Source organism: Mustelus asterias, chromosome 7 (assembly GCF_964213995.1).
Source record: "Mustelus asterias chromosome 7, sMusAst1.hap1.1, whole genome shotgun sequence".
Classification (NCBI taxonomy): Eukaryota; Metazoa; Chordata; class Chondrichthyes; order Carcharhiniformes; family Triakidae; genus Mustelus; species Mustelus asterias.
Window position 1 is genome coordinate 67897648 of NC_135807.1, and position 26082 is coordinate 67923729.

Below are 26082 nucleotides of genomic sequence, written 5' to 3' on the forward strand. Positions count from 1 at the left end.
AGCTTCCCCTTAAATACATCTAAACTATTTTGTTTAACCACTCCCTCTGGTAGTGAGTTCCACAATCCCTCTACTCTTGGGGAATTCAGAATAAACTTCTTAACACAATTGGATTTCTTGGCGACTACCTTATATGGATGGCCTCTACCTACGCTCTTCCCAACAATGGAGAACATTCATTTGTATCCATTTTATCAAAACATTTCAGAGTTTTAAAGATCTCTATTTGGTCACCCTCTCATCCTTTTCAAGAGAAAAAGAAACACAGGTTGTCAATCCTCTCTTTATTGCATACACATGCATTTTTAGAATCATCCTTGTAAATCTTCTCTGCACCCCCTCCAGTGCCTTTCTATCCTTTTCATATCAGAACTGCATGAAGTATTCTTAAGTGTTTAACATAATTTTCATACTCTTCAATTCTATCACTTTAGAAATATAGTCTATTGCTTTTTTATGGCCTGTGGTGTTATTTTGGTGATTGGTGTGTTTTAGTTCAACATTCCTTCGTTCCTCTACCTCACTTAGACTTGCACCTTCCAAGTAATAAGTGGTCTCCTTATTCTTTCAACCAAAATGTACTGTTTCAAATTGTGTCTATATTGAACTGCATTTGCTAATTATTTGCCAATTTATATTCTCCTATAATTCTTGCAGTACACCTCAGTATTGACCATTTTGGCCCCCAATATATGCATATTTGGTGTCATGTATGAATTCAGAAATTGTTTTCAATTCCAAAGTCCAAATGATAATGTAAATTGCAAACAGCACAGATCCTTGTGCAACAAAACATCCCACTTTCTGCCACTCCGAATAATTATCCCTTATCCTGTCTGTGCTTTCTGTCTTGAAGCCATCTAGCAACCCATTCTGACACTTGTACTCTGACTATATTCTCTGACCTATTCATCAGCATATTATGGGACACCTATTGCAAGCCTTTTGAAAATCCAGATAAATGACATCCACCGTCTACTTTCTCTGTTACTCAAAAAAATCAATTTGGTTGGTTAAGCAAGGATTTTTAAATCCATTCTATTCATTACTATATTTTCCCTGAACACATTCTTTCACCTTTATAAATAAAGGACTTACATTTGTTATCTGCCAGTCAAATCATTTTTTAAACTAAGTATCAAAAGTAATGTGTCTGCTATTCCCTAGATTGTTTTTAAAAATGTGGATACAATCCATCTGCAAGAGGTTTTATCCTTTGAGTTTGTTACATCTTTTAAAAATGCACTTATCTCAAATGGTCCCTCATCATTCCACGTCATATTCTATCCTTCTGGTAAATATTAAGGCAAAATAATGGTATAATATTTCCTCCATCTCTTCGTTGTTACCTGTAGCATTATCCTGTGTATACTTTAATAGTCGTCTTCCCATCACTTTTTTATTGCTGATTTACTGCAAAATATGTTATTTATGTTCCTTGATGATTTAATTTGAGTTTCTGTTTGCCTTCCCAATTGTTTTGATATATCTCTTAGCATTTGCTCTCATCGTGCAGTCCTCTGCTGAACATGTACTTAATACATGCCTCTTTCCTAATACTCTTCCCTTATGTCTTTTTTCAACAACAGTCTTTCACTAATGTTTATTTTTTCCTTTTAGCAGAGTATATTTTTCCTGTACTTTGTTGGACACATCATTGTTCTACTTAATTGTTGGAGAATATTATGATCCATTTTATTTGTTCAAGTTTTCAGCCTCAATATCAGCTTTTCTTCAATCTATTAACATAAGTTTGATATAAACTATGTCCTTCTCTAACATCACCTTAAAGTTTATGAGCACTGTTGCCTAGCTGTTCCCCCTACTTCTCTTATCTGCTCTCGTTCATTATGATTGGATTTAGTAGTGAGTAAAGCCCTTGGTGGGCTTTTTACATCTGGGTTTGAAAGAAATCACCTTGTAGGAAATCCCCATTCCTTTATCCCCTTTATTATTCAAACACAAGAGGAAAGTATCAAGAGTAGTTGACATCCTCCATTATTATTCTATGGTTTTTATTCATGTCCCTAATCTGTCTGCACGTTTCTTCCTCCATCTCTTGCCATTATTAGGCGGTCTGTAGACGTCATCTATTAGTGAGATTGATTTTTCATCAGCTTTTATCTGTATCAATATGGATTAAATTTTTGTCTTGCCAATAGCTCAGTTTTTTTTAAATTGCCATTGTTATCCTGAATAAGTACAGCTAATCCACCTCCCCCGCCCCACCTTTTCCTACTGTTTCATAGTATATCCTGTAATGTCTAATTCCCAGTTCTCGTGTTTCTTGGCCATATCGCACTCTGACCCTTTATATAAAATTGAACTACTGCTAAAAGTAATTGAAAACTCCTGGAACACCTAGATAACAGATAGCTATGTCAGACTCCTATTCATAGACTACAGCTCAGCCTTTAACACCATTATTCCTATGAGACTCATCTTCAAACTTCGTAATCTGGGGCTCAGCTTCTTCCTCTACAACTGGATCCTGGACTTCCTAACCCACAGCCCGCAATCAGTAAGGATAGCCAACAACACCACCTCCACGATCATCCTCAACACTGGTGCTCCACAAGGCTGTGTCCTCAGCACCTTACTATACTCCTTATACACCTTTGACTGTATGACCAATTTCCCCTCTAACTCAATTTTCAAGTTTGCTGATTGCACCACCATTGTAGATTGAACCTCAAACAATGATGGGACACAGTACAGGAAAGAGATAGATAGGTGAGCTGGTGCGACAACCATAGAACCCCTACAGTGCAGAAAGAGGCCATTCGGCCCATCGAGTCTGCACCGACAACAATCCCACCCAGACCCTATCCCCATATCCCTACGTATTTACCTGCTAATCCGTCTAACCATCATGTTTACCCGCTAATCCCTCTAATCTACGCATCCCTGGACACTAAGGGGCAATTTAGCTTGGCCAATCAGCCGAACCCGCACATCTTTTGGACTGTAGGAGGAAACCGGAGCACCCGGAGGAAACCCACGCTGGGAGAATGTGCAAACTCCGCACAGACAGTGACCCGAACTGGGAATCGAACCCAGGTCTCTGGAGCTGTGAAGCAGCAGTGCTAACCACTATGCTACCGCGCCACCCATAACCGACAATAACCTCTCCCGCAATGTCAACAAAATGAAGGAGATAGTCATTGACTTCAGGAAGTGTAGTGGGGGGCATGCTCCTGTCTAGTAGTAGGATGAAGTAGAAATGGTAGAGAGCTTCAAGTTTTTAGGTGTCCAGATCACCAACAACCTGTCCTGGTCCCTCCATGCGGACACTATATAGTTAAGAAAGCCCACCAATGCCTCTACTTTCTCAGAAGACTAGGGAAATTTGGCATGTCTGCTACAATCTCACCAACTTCTACAGATGCACCATAGAAAGCATTATTTCTGGTTTTATCACAGCTTGGTATGGTTCCTGCTCTGCCCAAGACTGCAAGAAATTAAAGGGTTGTGAATGAAGCCCACTCAAACCAGCCTCCCATCTATTGACACTGTCTAAACTTCCCACTTCCTTGGCAAAACAGACAGCATAATCAAGGATCCACGCACCCTGGACATACTCTCTTCCATCGGGAAAAAGATACAAAAGTCTGAGATCGGGTACCAACCAACTCAAAAACAGCTTCTTCTGTGCTACCATTTGAATGGACCTACCTCACCTTAAGATGATCTTTCTCTGCATCTTAGCTATGAGTGTAACGCTATATTCTCCATTCTCTCCTTTTTTTCTCTATGTACGATATGCTTTGTCTGTTAGTGGGCAAGAAAGTACTTTTCACTGTATACTAATACATGTGACAACAATAATAAATCAAATCAAAAAGCAACTTCCTGAAACTATCAAAACTAGAAGATTTTAATTGTTGTACTTAAGGTCATTTAGAAGCTAACTGTTCTTACAGATGCCCTGAGGTGATTTGAAAAGCATTTTCTGTTGCTCGGGAAGTTACTCATAAATGGAAAGGATTGGTTTGATTTCTCTTGACACTTGTTTAAAAATATTAATTACAGTATTAGGGATTGTTTAGATGTTAAATACAGTAATGTAGAAAATATCTTGCTGCTTAATTAATTTGCTGATAATCCAATGTGAAAATTTAAGTTGAAATAAAAATCTCAATTCTAACTTGCAAGTGCTGCAATATGCTAAATAATACAAGTTGTTAACCAGAATACTCTGGTGTCCACAACTCAAAGGGGAATAAATTAGGAGGAAATCTTCTACCTGAAAAAATACAAACCTTTCATGTTTGAAGTCTTTTTCATTAATTTTTTCATGAGCTAAATCATAGGAGTTTATACACAATAGCTTGAGAATATTTTATTCCTGTTCATAAAGCAATGTTAACTTGAGGCACTGAAATTGGACAGGGTCCAAAATAATGCAGTTGCCGCAATGTGCCATTTACCTGGGGTCATCACTTTTGATGCAGGCATGAAGCCAACTTTGTGTTGCCTACTGATTTGTACAATAATCATACTGCTGAGTGGCTGCATGCCTCAGCTTAAAGCTAGTTTGCTGAAAATCTCTTTAAAAAATGGTGCTTTCTGGCTGGAACTGGCTGCAGAAGGTAGTGAGCAACAAGAACATGGAATTACAGTACAAAAGGGCAGAAAGAGTTTGCAAAACAATTCTTTGAGGATGCACTGATGGAGGTAGCAAACAGGAGGAGAGAAGTCTTCTAAACAAACTCTCAGACAACTGTGGGAGCAGTTAGCTTTGGCAATCATTATCCAAGAATCTAACCAAGAGATGTTCAATAACCTCATGTGAATGTCAGGGTGAGTGAATTTATCTTTAAATGCCATATTCCACAAACTGCACATTTATTGAACCATGACAACTTAATCAGCAAAATAGCTTGCACTACACCTTAGCACATTTTACTTGCTCATGCAGAACGATGTGACACTGAAACAGAAGCAGCAGGGACCAGACATGACTGCATGTCCTTGCCTCATGGTGGAAATAGTGCTTGCTAGCAGGGGCGCAGTCCATGACCAAGGCAGTAGCTAGCAGCAAGGCTGAAGCCATTGATGACAACATGCTCACACCTAAACCTTTTTAGATCCTACTTCTCTGTAATCACACAATGTCTTCTGATTTACAAGCTGAAGATGGTGTAAGCATACACCTCTTGCTTTGCCTACCTCCCCTCATCACAACCCTACCTTATTACTTTCTCCTTTCAAATGCCAAAGAACTGCAATCTGGCTATGCAGTGGAGTGGTCGAACAGTAAGATGAAACATCAAGAAAAAAAGTGATGAAAAACACCATCCTTTGCTTCAATCTTGCAGCGATGGATTGGCCATGATGAAACACCAGGCATGAATGAGCAGCTCCAGCCACTGCAGGGTGAAAGGATAACACAGGTGTAAATTCCCTGGAATTCTGCTGTAGAGGACTCGGATGAGGATTTTAATAGACTGATGCCTATAGACATTGAAATGATTGGTGCATTGGCAGGACTGCGAGAACGTTTGTGGCCAATGTCAAGGAACAGAGCAGTCCAGCACCAACTTGGCACAGAGCTTTTCAGCAAAGATATCGTGGTCAACTCCATGAGAACACTTGTAGCTCTGTTTCAGTGCAGTATTCAATGGCTGATGACAGTTTCATTGTAGTACAAGAGGTTGCAGTGATGGTAACAAAGTGTAGAACTTATCTGAAAGGTGAACTAGGGTTGTGTTCATTGGTATTCAGATGAATCTATCATGGATAGTTCAGCTAGAAAGGGGCCATGTGGATTTCCTCAAACCTTCCTTCCTCCTCAGCTGGTCACCGTATAGCTAGTGGCAAGGGTTGTGTACTCATGATGGCTAGGTCATGTAACATGCAATAATGATGAAACTTGGCATGCACTTTGCCAATTACTGCTGGCCTCCCCTCCAAAGCAGTCCAGGAGGAAAAGCATTGTTCAGACAGCATCTAGACAGAGGAAGTAGAATCTCTTCTGATTGATGTAGTACATCTCAGAGTTGACTTGCTGTGTCTGACGTCAATGGTACCCTGGGAAAACCTGCAATTCTTGCAAAGATGTGTTTTTGCTCCTTTTTTTGGCAAGAGAGAATTAACTTTATTCTGCTCTCTTGGAAGACAGAGATTATGTGACCTTCCTATGCAATGGTGGCAAACATGGAAGATATTGCAACAGTTTCCTGCTCCAGCCTGGAAGGAGCCAAGTGCATGAATGTCATGGTCACTGTCAGTTACATAGCCACTGGCAATGTTGTCCTTACTGTGCTCTGAGACTGCCATTGTGGCAGATCACAGTGATCCTTCATGTTGTGTAAACATCTGGGGCATTTGTCCCTCACTGAATATTAGGGAGGAGGATTGCTCCATGAACACCGAGTGGATAATGGCCTCCTGATCTTCCAGCAGCTTGATCTGCTCTTTGCCACTTCTGCTTTATTCCTGCCATACTGTATTCCAAAGGAATGCAAACTACTGCATCACGTCTAGGAGAAAGTGGCTTGTGTAGTATTGTTGAAGTTTGGGATAATGTCCTTCAGGTGCCACACCACCTGCTAGACTTGAGCAACCTTAAGTAACATTGGAAACCACCAAACACTTATTATCACAGCTAGAGCCAGTAAAAATCAATTGGCAACCATCAAAATAGTTGATACTCCTTTTAAATAGTGATGGTGGGGGACCATTCCTGATCCATCTATGTTTAGCTGTGTGAATTTACGAGTGGGCAATAGCAGGAGTGTCGGAATTTCAAAATGGCAGTACTAGCATCAAATCAATATGATGCTGATTAACATCACAATCTGACTTCCAGTGGACACTTGCCTTACCAAAATGGTAGCACCAGAAGTATGCATGTGACTTGGATGCCACTTTGAAGGCGAAAAAGCACTTCAGCATAGAAAATAGATGCTATGAAGCTAAATTTTGCAGACAAGAATGAAGCAAATACAGCTTTTGTAATACAATAATAAAAGACACACAGTATTTAGGTCTTTTCTAATCATCTCACTCTGAATTATTTGGCCTCTAATATTTTAGATCACCTCTGCAGCTGAGTTCTAGCTCCTCGTGCCTTCTAAAATTTGTTTCCTGTCTTGAGGTAAAGTTTTTGTCGTGTAGAAAGTAAAAACACAATAAATCTTGTCTCATAGTTGTTGGGCATATTTTAAATTTAACCCCTTTTCAGCTTACGAAAAAAACCCAAAAGTACATAAGTAACAGTCATCGGGATAATGGGCTGACCAATTAGGACTGGGATGAGGAGAAATTTCTTCACTCAAAGGGTTGTGAATCGTTGGGACAGACAAATTTTGGCGTGTCAGGACAGAGATTTGGGAGTGGGCTAGAAAGTAGAGTTAATCTTGTTGAATGGTGGAGCAGGTTCAACAAATCAGATTTCATGTTTTTGTGTCTACTTATGACATCCTTCTGCCTAATTCAAGAGAATTAAACAACAGTTGCAACTGTTTCTTCTAACTCAAATTAAGTTAACTCTTTTCAAAAAATTTCCTTTGATATCGTGTTTCTTTTCTTGAATTTCTAGATATTTCTTCAAAATTCCAAGTAATTTTTCTCTTTCAAGAGTCTGAGACAAATTGGCTCACTTCAAATGGTTCTTCTGAAATTTTCAGACTATGATTTGAAAAAGACCACTCCTTTTTGAGTACCTTGTCGCTCAAATTTTAAAAAGGTATCAGGATCCAGACCACCCTGTTGTAGGTGAAATCTGGTTAGGGACAAATAACATTTTGTTTAAAGTAAACAAAATGAGATACAATACGTTTGCTCAGTGAAGAAAGCCATAGGATTCCATGGATTTTCAACAAATAAAAATATACTTTAATATACAAGGTCATGAAGATAAAACAATTTGTCTATCTTCTACTTTAACATCCAGGGCAAGTATGAGGTACATGTGAATCAACCAGCCAACTGTGATTGAACACACCACACTGCACAATAAATGACACACAGAGTCCATGGATTTTTTAACAACCCGCTCAGGCATGAGTAACACTGAGTCAGCCAAACTCACTGAAACTTTGTCTCTCTCACAAGGGATTCGAGTTTTCACCTTTGAAGATCTAACCTGGGAATTATTTCCAAAGTTCACTCACACTTAAGATGGCATCAACAGCCTACTTTACAAGATTTCAATCTCATCAACCAAGATTCTGTTTGCCGGAATTCTTGAGTATACACACCAATTTACATGCCAGGCAGGACATTACTGCTCAAAAGGGATCCCTGTTTGCCTTAACGGCCTGCAGCACGGAGTCACCGACCTTTGGCTGCCTTCCTGGATCTTCAGGACTTACTTAATGCTACTTTTCCTATTTGGAGGCTTTTTATATGCTGCCCTCTTTTTAATTGAACTGGGATCTCTTCCTACCCCCTTTCTTTAGGATATCTCTGGACCTTGTCTGGGACCCTTCTTCTCAATGATGTTCTGCTTCCTGTTGCCTGACCTGGATTTTCACACCATTTTTCCTCTTGCGCAGGCACTTTGAACCCAGAGATGCTCCCAAACTGTGCATGCACAGAAGCTCCAAGGTCTGAGTTGAGGTTCCCGATCTCTGCTTTCAACATTAAGGTGAGTCCGACTTCCATAACAAAGGTTAAAAGTCAATCATACAAAAGCTGAACCAGTCACTCAGCATTGTAATTATTCCTCCGGCCAACAGAACTGGAATTATAGTTTGTTTGACGTAACAATTATACTATATAAAGCCATTTCACAATGTGGTTACATTCTCTTCAAACTGAAGCAGATTAAGTTAATGATTTGCTAACTTAAGAATTCACACACAACAATTTATAATTTTAAAAGCTTGTATTGTTCTTGAAAATAAACTCGTGCGTGATTCTTGGATGATACGGAAATGGTATATTGGATTGCATCAGTTGCACTCTCCTTTCGTATAGCCCCCACATGAAAAAAAATATGTTCAACTCGAGCTGTAAAATCAAGTTATTCTGTAGCTGCCAAAACCAGAACAAACCATACAAAATTAGAAGCCATCAAAAACACACATCTTAAAGACTCCTTTAATCTTGATTTGAAATAGATTTTTAAAATTGTTCACATCATTTATCTCTGTAATAAAGACACTTTTATTGTCCATCTGCAGCTGCCTTCCAAGGATGGTGGCAACCTTTCTCCTAAACTGATGCAGTCTTTGTGGTATTGGGTAGGACATTAAAAGCCTTTGACTCAGCAATAATGAATGAGTGGTATGCTATTCCTTCGATTTTTGTTGCTCTTCTCTCGCAGCAGAAGTAGAGGAACTGGGAGATGATGTCAATGTAGTGCATATTGAAGCCATAGTGAACCAATAACCAATAATGGGTATTCAGCTTAGTAGCAAGAATACAAATTGCTTTGTATTGAATGGTAACATTTTAAAATATTGTGGTTTCAACCAACCTGCCACTTCTCAGTTCATGCCTGAATATTGCTTATGTCTGGCTGCAAGTTAACATAGGCTGCTTCTTTAACAAGGGAACCATGAATGGAACTAAAACCTGTTAAATTAGAAGACAGTCCCACATCTAACACTTGGGTGAGGCAAGGTTATAGCTGAAGAACTCCTGCAGTGTTGTCATGAGGTTAGAATAATTGACAATTCAACAAGTATGACCATCTTCCTTTAGGTATGGTTCCAGCCACTAGAGGATTATCCCATTGATCTGCGTTTTGCTTGGGCTTCTCTGGTGGCATATTAAGATGAATGCTTCCTTGACTCTTAAGAGCAGCTGCTTTGTAACTTCTTACTTTTAAACCTCTTTAGCTTCATGGAATTTTCTCTCAAGACTGTTCTTATTATTCTGGTGTGGACCAGAATTGTAACACTGGTTAATCCAGTCCCACTAGAACAGAATACATTCCTACAAGTGGCTCCCTCCGAGGTTTCTGTTAATTTACAAATGGTCCACCCAACTGTAAAGAACATACAAAAATCAAATAATAAAATTTGTTCCATTAATGATACAATTAACCACCTGTGATGCCCACAGGTCAGGCAAGGAGTGTGATCTCTCTCTAGGAATGCACAGGGTATGCACAAAACTGTGTAAGAGATGAGGCCGGCAGTTGGGAGTGAAATACGCTGTAGATTCTATGTATCCTGCAGCTGTTATGATCTCAGTTGATGCTATAGCTGGGAAGGAAGATCCCAGAATAGAATCCTGGCTCAAAAGATTGTAACTTTTACTTTTTTTTAAGAAAACAAGGAGGAACTGAGTCACAGGACCGATATTGATTTTAATAAAAAGAGGGGCAGCACAGTGGCACAATGATTAGCACTGCTGCCTCACAGTGGCAGGGATCTGGGTTCAATTCCAGCCTTGGGTGACTGTCTGTGTGCAGCTTGCATCTTCTCCCCGTGTCTGCGTGGGTTTCCTCTGGGTACGCTGGTTTCCTCCCACACTCCAAAGATGTGCAGGTTAGGTTGATTGGCCATATTTAATTGTCCCTTGGTGTCAAGGGGATTAGCAGAGTAAATGCATGGGTTTCAGGGATAGGACCTGAGCAGGATTGTTGTCAGTGCAGGCTCGATGGGCCAAGTTGACTCTTTCTGCACTGTAGTGATTCTATGGAAAAAAAATTATTAAACATGAAAAGTTTGATTATGATACAATCCTCCTTTACTCCCCCTTATGTTCATGAATATATAAAGTTTTTAAAATAACACCCCAATCCAAAATCAAATGGATCGGTACTCAACCGATCTTCTGTGGATTTCTCTCAATGATTGTCGCATGAGAGTTTCCAAACTCCACTCCCAAAAAGGCATGCTTTAAAATCTTCTTTCATACAATGCTTTCATTAACTGTTTGGATTAAAAGATCCACTCAAGGTTTTCCAAACTATTCCAACAAAACTTCTGTCCCACTTTCAACAAGGAATCCAGCATCTAGTTTTCCACCTCTCCTTTATCTTAAATAGTTTCACAAACTCCCAAGATCCAACTGTTGATTTCCACAATTGTTTCAACTTGCGTTCCACTGGCTGTAGTAAAATCTCACAAACCTTGAAATCACTTCAGATATCTTTTGGACTTTTCACTAACCAACTTCTCAGCTCTCTGTCGGTCTTCACTGAACAGTTCTCTGTTCTCGTACCTTTAACTTCTGACTTCTTGGAAACCCCTGTTCATTTCTCTAGTTTCCTTAACTTGTTGCCCTTAAGTTCCATCATTTGTTTTCTTAATCAGTACTCCGTAGTACGGCTTTTCTTCTAGCAAAGAGAGCCTCTAGCCTTCTAAACCAACTGCTTCTATTAGAGCTGCCTTTCCTCTCTCAGCCTATCTCCAACTATAAAACCCGTTAAAATAAACTCAAAAGGCCTTCCTATCGTAAACGTGCCCTCAGTTGCTAAGCAACAACTACGACTTCCACAAGCTTTTATTTACTATTCATACCCTAACCTCTCTCAAGCACAATACAAACAGTTTGAATTAAAACCAAAGCCCTCACGCATACAAACACTTTCCTTATACAAACATTAAATTAAACCCACTTAAAATTAAACCTTATTTCTAATATTTAATAATACAAATCAATCCCTTAAAATTATCTTTGTTTTCCTGACACAGTTATGAATAATAGTGTTGATCAGGCTTAGGAGAAACTCAGGCAAAGGTCCTCCAACCAGCCTGCCTCCATACAATTCGGTGACCCAAGCTCAGGAATGTCAGATTGAAATTTAGCCAAAAATTGTGGAGCAGCCTATTTAAATAGTAGAATGGGAGTCAGGATTATGCTTGAGAAATTTTCTTAAATGTAGTTTGTTTTCAGTATCAGTTTCCTACTGTGGATTTTCTTCAAAGAGGCAAGAGAAAGAACAGCAAAGAAGCTAAGAACAGGTGGCTTATAGTAGAGCATTGTAGAAGATCCAGATAGTCTTGCAGATACCCAAATAATTTGCACTGTATTGACCTAGAGGATCATCTTCGAATTTTCCTCGAGACCTTGCAATAGCTTTGCTCCATCCCTACAAATCTGCAAACCAGAACATTTACTTTGGCTCGAAGTCACTTCATTGTATAATTTCTTGGCCACTCAATCATTCCAAAGAGCAACAACTTTAGGTGGTTAGTCAATTTGCTGCCCATTTCTGCCAGAATAGCTCATGCTCCCATCTTATGCAAAAATAGGAAAATAATTTGGAATATTGTGTGCAGTTCTGGTCACCTCACTATAAGAAGGATATGGAAGCGCTGGAAAGAGTGCAGAGGAGATTTACCAGGATGCTGCCTGGTTTGGAGGGTAGGTCTTATGAGGAAAGGTTGAGGGAGCTAAGGCTGTTCTCTCTGGAGCGGAGGAGGCTGAGGGGAGACTTAATAGAGGTTTATAAAATGATGAAGGGGATAGATAGAGTGAACGTTCAAAGACTATTTCCTCGGGTGGATGGAGCTATTACAAGGGGGCATAACTATAGGGTTCGTGGTGGGAGATATAGGAAGGATATCAGAGGTAGGTTCTTTACGCAGAGAGTGGTTGGGGTGTGGAATGGACTGCCTGCAGTGATAGTGGAGTCAGACACTTTAGGAACATTTAAGCGGTTATTGGATAGGCACACGGAGCACACCAGGATGATAGGGAGTGGGATAGCTTGATCTTGGTTTCAGATAAAGCTCGGCACAACATCGTGGGCCGAAGGGCCTGTTCTGTGCTGTACTGTTCTATGTTCTAAAGTATCATTGGATTGAAGTGATTAGGAGATATAAATCACTTTCCTGTTGTTAACCATATAATGTTCCATTGCTAACCTGTAACATTATATGAAACACAGGAGATTTCATTTTCTTAATGTCAAATTAGTCTGACGCTACAGGTGAGGTTTCTGCACGTCAGTGCCCAACATGCAGGATGCTTTATTACCCACCATCCTTCAGCAGTGCAGTGTGCCTGCACTTAGAATTGAAGACAAGATGCTGGCAGACTTCTTGGAGATGAGGGGTATCAGTGCTACCATAGTTTCTAAAGGAGGGGGACACCTGTTGTGAGAAAACTAAGAGACAAACTCAGACTTACAGCAATATCTGTTCATATTACAGGTATGATGTCCAGCTGCTCAAAAACTGGATATTTTTGAAAATGCCGAATTTCATACAAGAGTGTAATTTGGATTTACTGGGACAATTTGGTTGGGCAGTGGTTCTTGGTAGCATGTTGACTTTGCCACTTTGTTTACAGTGGCACATGGATTTTGTTTCCTCTGAGTTGATTACCCAGAGAATTATGCATTTTAATAGTGATAATAAATTACTGCCAGTGCCATCATGTCAAAATAGTCAGCAGAAACCACCCATGGGTAGCATTGCAAAAAGGAAGCATAATTTGTTGTCTAAATTATTGCAGAAATTAAATAGACATGTGTCGGCTGAGTGAGGAATATGGAGTGGGTACCTCCCCCATTTACGATTTAAAGAAACAAAGATCTTGAAACTTTGTCAAAAGTGACATTCTCAAAGAAATGAATTAATTAAAAACTAAGTGATGATTCAGACACAATAATAATGGAATTGATTTGGAAGAAAGTGAGAGGATGCCAACAACTGGGCCACTATTGATCAAGCAAGCCAAGATTTTCCACGATGAACTGAATATTTTAACTCCATGCAACTACACTTCAGGTTGGTTAATGAAATTTAAAGGCGTCATGGAGTAAGGCAATTTAAAAGTGAGTGAAACAAAGCCTCAGCAGATCATGAGGCAACTGAAAATCACACAGATGAGTTCATCAAGTTAATTGCTGATGTAAATATTTTGATGAACAAATTAACGATGCCAATGAAGCATCCCAATCTTGGTCCTCCACACCAAGGAAAATCTTGGCAATAGTTTATAAGGCACCAACAGATGTAAAGGTTGGGCATACTATGCTTGGTTGTGCTCATGCAACTAGTTTATAAATATAAGCCAATCTGTATTGGAAAAAGCCAGCATCCAAGATGTTTCCAGTTCATTATTATGCTAACAAGACAGCATGGATAAAACAGTCCAAATTAATATGCCTGGTTAATAAGCCCTTTCTTCCCAATGCTAACAAACATTGCAAATCAGTTGGGCTCAATGAAAAGATTTGATTTATTATTGTCACATGTATTAATATACAGTGAAAAGTATTGTTTCTTGCGCTATACAGACAAAACATACCGGGGTCCTTAATTAGGTTGGCTGCTTTGCTGAGGCAGTGGTAAGTGTAGACAGAGTCAATGGATGGGAGGCTAGTTTACGTGATGGATTGGGCTACATTCACGATCTTTTGTAGTTCCTTGTGGTCTTGGGCAGAGCAGGAGCCATACCAAGCTGTGATACAACCAGAAAGAATGCTTTCAATGGTGCATCTATAAAAGTTGGTGAGAGTCGTAGCTGACTGAAAAGAATAAGATATTGTTCCGAATCACATTGTTACAGTGCGATTGGCTGCCTTTCAGTCCATCGTGTCTGTACCGTATCGCTGTACGAGCAGTTCACTTTGTGCAGGGTTATGGGGAGAAGGCAGAAAAAAGACACTTTTCAGGTAACAGTCTAATTCCCTTATGAATGCTTTGATTGAAACTGCCTCCATCACACCAGCAGACTGTGCATTCCAGACCTTAACCACTTGCTGCATGAAAAGTTTTTTTTTCTCTCAGACCACTTTTGCTTCTGTGCTGTCTTGTTCTCAATCCTTTCACAAGAGAACAGTTTCTACCTCTCTAATCTTTCAAAATCCCTTATGGTTTGAATACCTCTATCAAATCTCCTCTCAGCCATGTTTTCTCCAACGAAAACTTCTCCAGTCCATCTGTATAACTGAAGTTCCTCATCTCTGGAACCATTTTTGTGAATCTTTTTGCACTCCCTCCAATGCTTTCTCATCCTTCCTAATTCATGGCACCAAGAACTGGATGCAATACTCCAGCTGAGGCTAAACTAGTTCAACATAATCTCCTTGCTCTTATACGGTGTCCCCTTCAATAAAGCGTTTCATTAATCACGCTTTCAACCTGTCCAGCCACCTTCAATGACTTATACACATATATATATATATATATATATATATATATACACACACACACCCACGTCCCTCTGTTCCTGCACCCCTATAGAGTTGTACCCTTTATTTTATATTGTCACTCCATATTCTTCCCACCAAAATGAATCTTTTTTTACTTCTCTGTACCAAACTTCATCAGGCACTTGGCCTCCCATTCCATCAATTTGGCTATGTCCTTTTGAAGTTCTACACACTCCCTCTCAGTTCACATTGCATCCAAGTTACTATCATCTGCAAATTCTGCTCTACATCAAGGTCTAGGTCATTAATGCGTATCAAGAAAAACAAGGGTCCCTGGAGGACTCCACTATAAACTCTCCTATATACAAACAAATGAATTAGGAGTAGGCCATTCGGCCTCTTGAGCCTGCTCTACCATTCAGTAAATTATGATTGATCTGATTGTAGCCTTAACTTCTGTTATTAGAATCATTGAATTCCTACATTGCAGAAGGAGGCCATTCAGCCCATCAAGTCTGCAACGACCACAATCCCACCCAGGCCCTATTCCTGTAACCCCACATTGCTTGACAATTGCTTAGTGCATCCTGATGTTGAATTTCTCATGAAAGACAACATGGCATATAGTTACTTCTGAATGCAACTGATACAGCCAATGGACCGAATTTTAAGTTCCATGAAGTCCAGGGATAATGGTGAATTTGTAAATCATATGCTAAGTGCTGCGAACCAAGAATTGGGAACTGTAGGGTCCTAAAAATAATTATCCATGAAGGACACCATCTGGGCTGCTGCTTATGTGCAGAACCAATGACAAAAGACACCATAACTAACATTCAGCACAATTTGTAGACGGCAACTATGTTTAATGATAATTTTGAGGGTTTTGGTGTGTCTAATGAGAAGAACATGATTTTGGAACTGTTAGTATATGAGAGGGTTATCTTCTCAAGCTGCGCAATCATTGGATGAACAGGATATCGAAGAAGTTATAAACATGAGCCAATGATACTCCTCTTGTTCACACACTTACAGAAATTATGGAAATGGCTTTACATTCAGAGAAGATATAAATAATGAGCATGATGATGATGTTGGTGATCAAGTGTCCATAGACAAATGTATAAATATGTATGAAGATTTAATTCATGCCCTAGAGCATTATAATTTCACAACGAAGCTAGAGTTAATGTAGGCTTACAAGAAGCACAGAAAAACTAATCAAAGAGAAGCCCAAGTTCATGAAGCAAACAAAATTAGCTTATCTCTTTAACAAGGCATCTCAGCAGAATGCTATTAACCTGACTTTAACTGCAAATGTAATTTCCACGCTAGAAAATCCTATTACTGGCCCATCATCAACGCCAGATATCCCAGCTGAGTGCTCTCCCTCAAGCATCAGCCCGCAATATTTACTGAGTACAAAAAAGGTTTTTACATTTTTTTCACACTTTAACACTTATGTATTCTTTTAAAATAACCTTATTTACTTTATTTTGCATTTGGCATCAGATCTTATTTTCCGAAATTCAGGAAAGCATGAAATTCAGCACTATCTCCGACCTGAGATTACTAGATTTTGGACATTGTACTTTTTGAACAACAAGGGTGCTGTGCATAATTGAAATGTACAAGCCTTAGAACAGTCCATTCGTTATTAAATATATGGCCCATTAGGGTTTTAAGTCAAATATAGTTTTGGATCCAACACAACGTCAAGCTTTCAGGGGGAAAAAAACATATTTCTGACAAAAATAATTGGAATTTTATAATCAAGTGGTTAATTGGCACATCAGTGTGCCACTGTGACCTTTTGATTTTTCTCCGGTCTTAACCTATCTGAAGGCCTAAGGTCTGAGATGCGAACAGATATTCTATATATCGCAACCCTCTTGAGACAAAGGCTTTCTACCAACACTTACCTATGCTGATCGGGTTCACGAGAATAGTTCAGGGATTGAATAGCTTCAGTTACGTAAAAAGATTGGAGAAGTTGGGACTGTTCTCCTTGGACAAGGTTGAGATTTGATTGAGGTATTCAAAATCTTGAGAGGTCTGGACAGAGATGAAAGGGAGAAACTGTTCCCATTGGTGGGAGGATGGAGAACCAGAGGATTCAGATTTAAGGTAATTGACAAAAGAAGCAATGGCAACCTAGGAAAAAATCTTTTATGCAACGAATGGTTAGGATTTGGAATGACCAAGTGTGCAGTGGAGGGAGGGTGAAATGAGGATTTCAAAAGAGAATTGAATCATAAATTTGAAAAAATATTTGCTGAGGAATGGCACGAGGTGACTTGTTCCTTCAAGAGGGCCAGCACAGACACAGTCGGCCTTTTGTTGTTTATGCTAAGGTTATTCGTGGACTGAAGGAATACCCTGAGGATTAGGATTCTGCAATTCATCACCGTTGCCACATCCATGTACATGGTTCTGGCTGTGGTAGCAGATTTCTTACCGTCCACACCTACTATTTCAGTTAAAAGAATATTCGTATCTCTCAGATGTTTGCTTTTACTAGCTTCCATGTGGAGCAATTTCCTCAATTGACTGTCCAATGGCTCTGCTCTGCATGATGTTCACCTTTATATCTTGCAGCTGCATCCTTACAATGACCTCCACAGACATTGGCCCACTGCCATGAATTTCCTGTCCTCCCAGGTGCACTACACCAATTAGCAGGACTCACACTTTATGAAAAATAAAAGCAGAATATATCTTTGAATGGTGAGAGACTGGCAAATCTTTGCATTCAGAGGGACCTGGATATCCTTGGATTGAGTCACAAATTGATATTGCAGACAATTAGGAAAGCCAATGGTATATGACCCTTTGTTACAAAGCAGGATTGGAGTCTATGATTAAAGAAGTCTTAAACAATTAAACAGGACATTGGTGAGCTCACATCTGGAGTACTATGTACAGTTTTGATTTCTTTACCGAAGGAAGGACATGCTCACCATAGAGCAATTGCAGTGAAAGAATGATATTAGGAGAATGAGGTATGATCTAACTGAAATTCTTAAGTGGCTTGACAGGATAGATCATGAAATCCCTACAGTGTAGAAGAAGCCATTCGGCCCATCAAGTCTGCACCGACTTTCCGACAGAGTAACTTACCCAGGCCCTCTCCCCTGCCCTATCTCCACAACCCCACATATTTCCCATGGTTAATCCATCTGACCTACACTTGGGACCATCTTGGGACACTAAGGAGAAGTTAGCATGGCCTATCCACTCAACCTGCACATCTTTGGACTGTGGAGGGGAAACCGGAGCACCCGGAGGAAATCCACGCATACATGGGGAGAATGAGCAAATTCCACAGTTACCCAAGGCCAGAATTGAACCTGGATCCCTGGAGCTGTGAGGCAGCAGTCCTGGGGCAGCATGGTGGCACAGTAGTTAGCACTGCTGCCTCTCAACGCCAGGGACCCGGATTCAATTCCCGTCTTGGGTCACTGTCTGTGTGGAAAATGTAACTGGTTTGGTTAGTAAGTTTGCGGACGACACAAAGGTTGGTGGATTTGCGGATAGCGATGAGGATCATCAGAGAATACAGCAGGATATAGATCTGTTGAAGACTTGGGTGGAGAGATGGCAGATTGAGTTTAATCCGGACAAATGTGAGGTATTGCATTTTAGAAGGTCTAATACAGATGGGAGATATACAGTAAATGGCAAAACCCTTAAAAGTATTGATAGTCAGGGGTATCTGGGTGTTCAGGTACACAGGTCACTGAAAGTGGCAACACAGGTGGAGAAGACAGTCAAGAGGGCATACTTGCCTTCATCAGCTGAGGCATTGAGTTTAAAAATTGGCAAATCATTTTGCAGCTTTATAGAACATTAGTTAGGCTGCACTTGGAATATACTGTTCAATTCTGGTTGCCACACTACCAGAAGGATGTGGGTGCTTTGGAGAGGGTACAGAAAAGATTTACCAGGATGTTGCCTGGTATGGAGGGCACTAGCTACGAGGAGAGGTTGGAGAAATTTGGTTTGTTCTCACTGGAACGACGGAGGTTGAAGGGTGACCAGATAGAAGTCTACAAGATTATGAGAGGCATGGACAGAGTGGATAGTCAGAAACTTTTTCCCAGGATGGAAGATTCAATTACTAGGGGGCATAGGTTTAAGGTGCGAGGGACAAGGTTTAAAGGAGATGTACGAGGTAAGTTTTTTTACACAGAGGGTGGGGGGTGCCTGGAACTTGCTGCCGGGGGAGGTAGCGGAAGCAGATACAATAGTGACTTTTAAGGGGCGTCTTGACAAATACATGAATAGGATGGGAATAGAGGGATACGGTCCCTGGAAGGGTCAGGGGTTTTAGTTTAGTTGGGCAGCATGGTCAGTGCAGGCTTGGAGGGCCGAAGGGCCTGATCCTGTGCTGTAATTTTCTTTGTTCTAAATTGGAGACATTTCTTCACTCAAGAGCATGTGAATCTTTGGAATTCTCTACCCCAGCGAACTATGGATCCTCAGTCATCGAGTATATTTTTGGGTATGAAGGGAATTAAGAATTTTGTGGTACTAAGGAAACTGAGGAATATGGGGATAAAAGTGGGAAGGTAGAGTTGAGATAGGTCAGTCATTATCTAGTTGAATGGTGGAGCAGGCTTATGTCCTTGCACTGTGTTAAGGGCATTACTATTAAAATTAGTCAGTATTCATTGGTTTATATGCTATTGTAGTTTTGAATTATGTAGTTGGCAAACATTAAGCTTGATAGGTTCTTACTTAGAATATCTATTGAGGGAGTGCGAAAAGGATTACATTTGCTAAGTTGTCTGCAATTCTAAAAATCGTGACCATAATTTTGAGCAGATGATTTCTGGAGAGGTCAGTTTGGGAGCCATTGGGTGGAGAAAAGTCTCCATTCTGCCTCACTTCAGTGGTTAATCACAGGATACAATTTTCTGTCCATTGTGTTACTTTTTCATTTTTATATAGTTAAATAAGTACAATTTGCATTAATCTTCAGAAAAGTTTAGACTCCAGCTCTGTACTCAGCAGAAATAGAAAGTGTAATTCTAATTATTTTGTGTAAATAATGTTTAGCATATCACATGTATTTTATAGATTCATTACAAATACTTATGAGTGGAAAGTTTAAGTTTGCAATCTGTGGTTAGGATGGCCAAAATTTGGATACTTTTGCAACTCTTGCTCAACAGGCATATAATTCGAAAATATTTAAACTTGCTAATGATCTAAAATTCAGATCACAAAAATTCATAATTGTACATGATTTTTCTTTAAAAGTATATAATGTACTCCGATATCCTCCAGTAGAAGGGGAAAGTACAGGCTGAAAAAGATTCCATCTGGTCCATTCCTAAAAAATGCCCAAATCACCTGTCTTAAACATAAAATCCCTGTTTAAATATTTCCTTTTTCCTTCAATCCCTTGAACAGTTACTGGAATTTATAATTTTCTAGCCAGTATCATATACTTCATAAACAATTTTGAAGGCATGTTCTGCAAAAGGATTTTTTTAAAGCAGATAGCTCTTGTACATTTTAATGTCCTGATGAGCATTATGGAATAACTTTAATTGATGTTACAAATTAAGTTTAAAGTTTATTAGTATCACAAGTAGGCTTACATTAACCCTGCAATGAAGTTACTGTGAAAATCAGGCATACAATTTTAGAATTGTGAATGACCAAGAAACTCCATCTCCTCAATAACAGATATTTGTGGTGCAAGTCATAGTCATAGAGATTTCCAGCATGGAAACAGGCCCTTCAACCCAACTTGTCCATTATTTTAAACCCCTAAGCTAGCCCCTTATTTTAAACCCCTAAGCTAGTCCCAATTACCCGCATTTGGCCCATATCCCTCCATACCCATCTTACCCATGCAAGTGTCTAAACCCTTTTTAAAAGACAAATTTGTACCCGCCCCTACTACTACCTCTTGCAGCTTGTTCCAGACACTCACCACCCTCTCTGTGAAAAAATTGTCCCTCTGGACCCTTTTATATCTTTCCCCTCTCGCCTTAAACCTATGCCCTCTAGTTTTAGACCCCCCTACCTTTGGGAAAAGATATTGACTATCTAGCTGATCTATGCCCCTCATTATTTTATAGACCTCTATAAGAGTGAATTTGATAGGATTGTATTCTGAAATGCAAAGTTCAACTGTATTATATAAATCAATTAATACAAGCATTCAAGACAATAAAAAACTAATTCAACGTTCCCAAATCAAATGCTAAACTGTAATATGCTCAGTCATTTGGGAAGATTCTTCAGGTAGTTGCTTCCAGTAACATGCAGAAGCTATTCTGTGAGTTTCTTATACTTGTTACAGTTTCCGCTCTGTACATTAATTAACATGTTTAAATAATTTAATCTCTCACTATTTTTTTAAAAAAGCTATAACACAGTAGAAATGTGTGTTTATGGTATAACTTAACAGTACGCCCAATTCTAAAGTGGGGAAGGACAGTGATATTTTACAGCAGTTGTGAAATAATTGCAGCATCAGGGTCCTATCCAATTCTGAAATGAAACAAAGGCAGTCTCACATTTGTTTTCTCTAGTGAAGTCAGGCTACGATTCTGAACGACTACATACATTATTATTAATATGAAGCAAGAACATTTTCCTGTTTATTGTAGCGTAAATGCATCCTTCTGAACAAATATTGTATACTAAGCAATTCATAATTGTGGCTTTGAGTATACAAGTGTACAAACATTAATCAAATGTGAACTATATTAACAGTTGGAATTACATATCCATTTGATAGGAAGGCAAACAATTAGTGGCCACTCATTTTAGAACTATTATTCATAAAATAACAAAGTATTTGATAAATCATACTTATTTACAAGCATATTCCATGAAATGTGAAGCTATTTGAATTTAAAGTTAGTCCTGTTCCATTAACTGGTCCACTAACTTCAGACATGAATAGGATTCCATTAAATTTCCTGGAAAACACAACATACATCTGTCACATTTTAATTCAGCAACAAATACACCAAGTGAAAATTTTCAAAGGAATCCAGGTGAACTAAATTTATAAAACCATTATTACATCTCAATCTACCTTTTATAGATTTTGAATTACAAATCCACAACACACTGGTTTCCCAAATTTCTTATTGTCCATGTGGTCCACTTTATTAATCTTGGGTTTATGTCAACAGAATTCAATAATGGAAAATAACATCTTATTTCCCCTTTTGATTACAAAAGAAAGCTAAATATGTACACACACATCTAGGCAGGGAAAATATGATTGAGTATTAAAAATAGTTACTTAATGATATGCAAAACCATCATTCATTATGCTGCACATTGCAAGAATCTAAGAGGGCTACATGTCAGTAAAAGAAGACCTCCGAATAGATCTTGCTGGTAGTCAATCTCTTTGCACTAGTAAGATGTGAATGGTACCTGAAGAGACTGCTAATATGTGCAATACATGAGAAACAGCATATCTAGAGATTTAAGTCCAGACAATATCAGTAGCCATGTTATCTGGCTCAAAGAGCCTATACAAGCTGTTAACACTTCTAATTGCAGATACTTTTCAAAATAGTTCCCAACATATAGAAAGGCATCTCAAAGCTTTTACAATGAATGGGAAAAACAATGGCTGCCAAATAGGAAGGAAATGTAAAAGCATGATCAAAAAGAAAGTTTGAAGTTTCAGATCAGAGGAATGAATCTATGGTAGCAGGCCCAGAGGACAAGTGCAGTGCGGGGGAAAAAAAGTCATCAATGGTGGTGCAGTGAACAAGGTGTAAGCTGGTGTCAGAGGAATGGAGAATGTATTCCGGTATGTATGACTGGATGAGATCACTGAAGTAAGATGGGGCAAGATTGTGGAGGGAACCAAAAAGAACTTGAAGTCAATTTGATGGATTACAGGCAGCCAATATAACTCCATCAATACGAGATTGATGAAAGGAATAATTGGGGCCAGTGAAAAATGCAGACTGCATTTTGAATAAATTCTAATTTTGGTGGGCTGGGGTGCCGAGATGGATGATGCTGTATTAAAGAAGCAAACTTAACGTGTCGAAGACAATTTTGTGCTTCAACAGCAATGAAGGAATTAACGAGCATGACTGGCCAGAAATATTCAGCAGAAAGAAAACAGACTTGGTAGCACAATGGATACGAGAGACAAAGTTTAATTTAGGTTGAGTGAAATGCAGGTTTTTCACTACTTCAGATAGGGTGGCAATGGGGCGGGTGGCAATGGGGCAGATAGCACGGTCATTCAGAATGTTTCTTTGAATGACCTACCAAAGAACTATGATATACATGGATGGTGTTATGGAGCAAGAATTCATATAATGAAAGCTAAGAGCCAGGCCAATTGGTCCATCATGTCTGTGCTGGCTCTTTGAAAGAGTTATCCAATTAGTCTTAGACCTTTGTAATTTCTTCATTTCAAGCTTGTATCCAATTCCACTTTGAAAGTTAAAATTGAACCTTCTTCCAACCCCTTCCCTTTTAGACAGTGTATTCCAGACCATAATTCATCACACAAAAATATTTATCCTTTTACTTCCGCCCCCCCCCCCCCCAAAACCCTTGAATTTTTGCCAATCATCTTTAATCTGTGCCAGCTAGCTATAGCCTCTTTTGCCATTGGAATCAGTTTCTCCCCATCGACTCAATCAAAGCCCTCATAATTTGAACAGCTCAATCAAATCTCCCCTTAACATTTTTTTTTGATCCAAGGAGCTCCACCTTCTCTCATCTCTCCTTAAAACCTATTTTCCTCATTCCTGGTACCATTCTGGTAAATCTCATCTGTGCTCTCTCCAATCCCTAAACATCTTTCCTAAAGAAGTGTGGTGCCCAGAATTGGACATAATACTCCACAAGTATGATTTCCTTGCTTTTGTATTCTGTATCTTTATAAAGTATTTTTCAATTTATCATGCCATCTTCAAAGGTTTGTGTGTGTGAACCCCCAGGTCTCCCTGTTCATGCACTCACTTGAAATTGTGCTGCTTAATTTATATTGCCTCTTATTTTTTTCTTTCAAAAGGCATAACAGTTCACACTTCTTTGCATTAAATTTCATCTGCTATGTATCTGCCCATTTCACCATTCGTTCCCCTCCTGAAGTCTGCTGCTATCCTTCTCACTGTTTCCAAGCTTTGAGTCATTTGCAAACTGTTCATTAATGCTTCCTATACTAAATCCAGGTCATTGATATAGATCGGAGTCCATTGGTTCCATTGGGGACACAATTACACACTTGCTACCAATCTGAAAATCACCATTTACCATGACTCTACGTCTCAACCAATTTTGTGCCTACACTGTCACTGCCCCTTTAGAGACAATATAAATTAAGCAGTAGGTGCATGAACAGAGACACCTGGGAGTTCACATACACAAACCTTTGAAGGTGGCATGTTAAGTTGTGGGCTTTAATCTTGTTAAAAATTCTATTATCTGGTACTTTGTATCTTCTGAAATTCCACATACACAACATCAAATGCATTAAGTAAAATATGGTGGATGCTGAAAATCTGCAATAAAAACAGAATGGTGGAAATATTCAGCAAGGCTGGCAGCACCTGAAGACAGGAACAGAACTGACATTTCAGGTTGATAAGCAAAGATAATTTACCCAAAATGTCAACTCTCTTTCTCTCTGCATAGATGCTGCCAGACCTGGATATTTCCAGCGTTTTCTGTTTCATATTAATTGTGCCACCTTCATCAACCTGTCAATATTTCATTGATTCAGGTCAGAAATTCATCAATAATGGTTTTGATAAATCAAGGGTCACAAAGGATAAGAGCAACAATATTCATTATACCTGCATAAATGCATCAAAAGTTTGTCAAGTACCAACATAGTGATCTTGCAAAGACAGATGTTTGAGTAAATTAACCCAATTCTATCTTACGTAGTGGTATCGAATCTTGTTTGGAGGTTGTAGGGGAAAATTATGTAGGATCCTTCACCTCATGATAATGTAGAACCAAAATTAGGTAACGAAATAAGCAGAGCTAAACAGTACAAGCAAGATCCTCCCAGGCCTCCTAGAGTTGAGAGCTGAAGGCAAGTTACTGACCTATTGAAAAAACTTAAGGAGCAGGTGTTCTATTGTGAACCCAGGCTTAGGATTGCCTTTTTTCCTGGTTGCATTAGCCAGCTTACATATATTAGATGATTAGAATGTCTGTTTAATGTTTTAATATATAATCTAACATAAATTAAAGTTCAAACAGCTATTATTGCTGTTTAAACTTAAAAGCTTCAAAAAATTGAAACACGAGGTACTCAGTAGGCTTATCCAGAAGTAGTTTAGTAATGAGGGTGGAAAAACGGACTACGTTAGTATGAGTTATCTGGTCTTGGGTAAGCATGAATGCTCAGCAAAATATCCAAATTGATGGATCTGATAGGAGTATATAGGAGGGTTCCTTTATTACTTGAAATCAAAATCATGGTCAACAGAAAGCTCATTGCTCTGCACTTTTACATCATGAAAAATGGAAAATCAATCCTATGGAACTGATAAACTCTCTTCTTTTGACAGTTAGGCCAATTTCTGTATGAAGATGCAATTGTTAAAATATTCTGCAAAGGTGAATGGGGGAAGAGATGCTCCAACCTCTTGAAATAAAACCATAATAATAGTCAGCTTGCAACAACCTCACTGCAGGAGTTAAAGACAAGTTCTATCATCAAGCTGAGCCAAGTGCTGTAACAGATCCAAGACAAAAAGATAATTGACTTCAACGTAGGATTTTAATTCCCTTGTAGAGAAAGTCTGTATATGTCAATACACTCCCAAATAGAGCCAGCTCCTCAGTGTGCAGAAAAGTGATTAAGGTCATTGAGAAAGCTGTAAAATGGAATGTGGCAAAGTCATTATTTTGCAAAAAATCCTAATTGAGGGGTTTAAGGAATGAATAAGTAATTCAGCAAAAATAGGACACTTTGCATTTCTTAAACAATTTTTATCAGAAAATAAAAAAACAACTTAACCTATTCATAAAATGCTTAGCCTAAACTCCGATCTTGAGTTGATTTTCAGTTAAAGTATAATTGGTGATTTCATGTGGCCAGT

General features: G+C 39.1%; 1 protein-coding gene across 3 annotated transcripts in view; it reads right to left on the reverse strand.

Annotated features, from left to right (window-relative positions):
- plag1 (pleiomorphic adenoma gene 1) overlaps nucleotides 1-26082 on the reverse strand; it is a 54261-nt gene that overhangs the window by 16758 nt on the left and 11421 nt on the right. The window contains exon 2 of one of the 3 annotated variants that reach the window (XR_013498320.1): nucleotides 7824-10596. The exons of the other annotated variants lie outside the window; for them this stretch is intronic. The gene's annotated coding sequence lies outside the window, so the exon portion shown is untranslated. Of the gene's footprint in view, nucleotides 1-7823; nucleotides 10597-26082 lie in introns of those variants that run through there. 3 annotated transcript variants of the gene reach the window in all.